Genomic DNA, 1,706 nt, shown 5'->3' with positions numbered 1-1,706 from the left:
ATTCCATGTTCTTTACAGAATGCATTGAATGGACCATCATACTCGCCTCCTCTGTCGCTTCTAACTACTTTAATAGTTGTTTTAAGCTGATTTTCGACCCCGAGTTTAAATTCTATAAGGTTTCGTCTTTGCTATGTAATAAATATACATAACAATATTTTGTGCAGTCATCTATGAAGGTCACAAAGTACTTTTTCCCACCTCTAGTTTGTATGTATTTTAAATCACATAAGTCGGTGTGAATTAAATCTAGAGGTTTGTTAGTTCTTTCAACACGAGGTGGTGGCATTTTTGTGAGCTTAGCCTATACGCATACTTCACATTTTTGCTTACTTGTTTTGCATTTAGGAATTATATTTAAATTCATTAATCATTGTATAGATTTGTAGTTTACATTGCCTAATCTTTCATGCCATAAATTTAAAGACTCAACCAAATAAGCAACTGGCTCTTTCTTATTCATTGAAACTTTTGAAGCTACAACTTTCGGAGGGACTGTCATTACATTCAACTTGACAAGTCCACCCTTAACATACCCTCTTCCCAAATACATCCCATTTTTCCTAATCACGAGCTTGTCCGCCTCAAAACTTGTGGCGAATCCATTCTTGCTGAGCAAGGTTCCCGAGACCAGGTTCTTCCTCATGTCAGGTACATGCTTCACATTCGTCAGAGTGACCTCACGTCCATATGTCATCTTCAAAATCACATTGTCGCGTCCTTCAATCTTGGAGACTGATGTGTTTCCCATCCTGAGCTTCTCCTGAGTCTCGCTTTTCTGATAGGTGCTGAACATCGCCTTATCGGTGAAAATGTGGGTGGTTGCACCAGTGTCATACCACCATTCCTTGGGGTTGTTGCTTTCAACCATGTTGGCTTCAGTCACCACAGCAACGTGAGCCTTCTCATCCTTGATCTTTTTGCGACACTCAACAGTCTTGTAGTGACATTTCCCCTTGAACTTCTCCACATTCGCATTGAGAATTAGCGTGTGTCTTTCCTTTGCCTTTGTGCTCAGCCATGTTGACACTGTGCTCCTTAGCAGTGACCTTGTCAGCAGTTCGGTTTCTGGATTCCATCTGAAGCCTCATGATGAGCTCCTCGAGCCCCATCTTCTTCTTCTTGTGCTTCAAGTAGTTCTTGAAATCCGCATAGCTTGGAGGAAGCTTTTCAATGAAGCTGAGAGTTGTGAATGTCTCGCAGATGGACATTCCTTCAGCAGCGATTTCATGGCAAATGAGCTGAAGCGCTTAAACCTGATCCATAATGGGTTTTGAATCCACCATTTTGAAGTCGTGGAATTTTGAGACCACATACTTCTGGCAGCCCGCGTTCTCACCTCTGTACTTCTTGTCCAGTGATCTCCATAGCTCTTTCGCCGTGGGGATCTCACAGTAGACACGGTACAATGGGTCAATGAGACGACCCAAAAGGTAACTTTTGCAGATGAAGTCGGAATGCACTCATATGTCAACAGTTGCGAGACTGTGAACATCATCAATCCCGTAAGGAATAAGGGGCTTGTGCTCCTGGATGAACTTGTCCAGCTTCATCGTTGTCAGGAAGAACATCTTCTTCTTCTGCCACGTTTTGAAGCCTTTGCCATCAAACTTGTCTAGCATCAGTCCTTGAGTGAACACACAAGGGACAGCCGGAGGAGTTTGAACTACCACCGGACCACTTGTACTTGCTAAAACTGAACCCGT

The sequence above is a fragment of the Brassica oleracea genome, chromosome C9, assembly GCF_000695525.1.
Source record: "Brassica oleracea var. oleracea cultivar TO1000 chromosome C9, BOL, whole genome shotgun sequence".
Taxonomy (NCBI): domain Eukaryota; kingdom Viridiplantae; phylum Streptophyta; class Magnoliopsida; order Brassicales; family Brassicaceae; genus Brassica; species Brassica oleracea.
Note: the sequence above shows the minus strand (reverse complement) of the source record.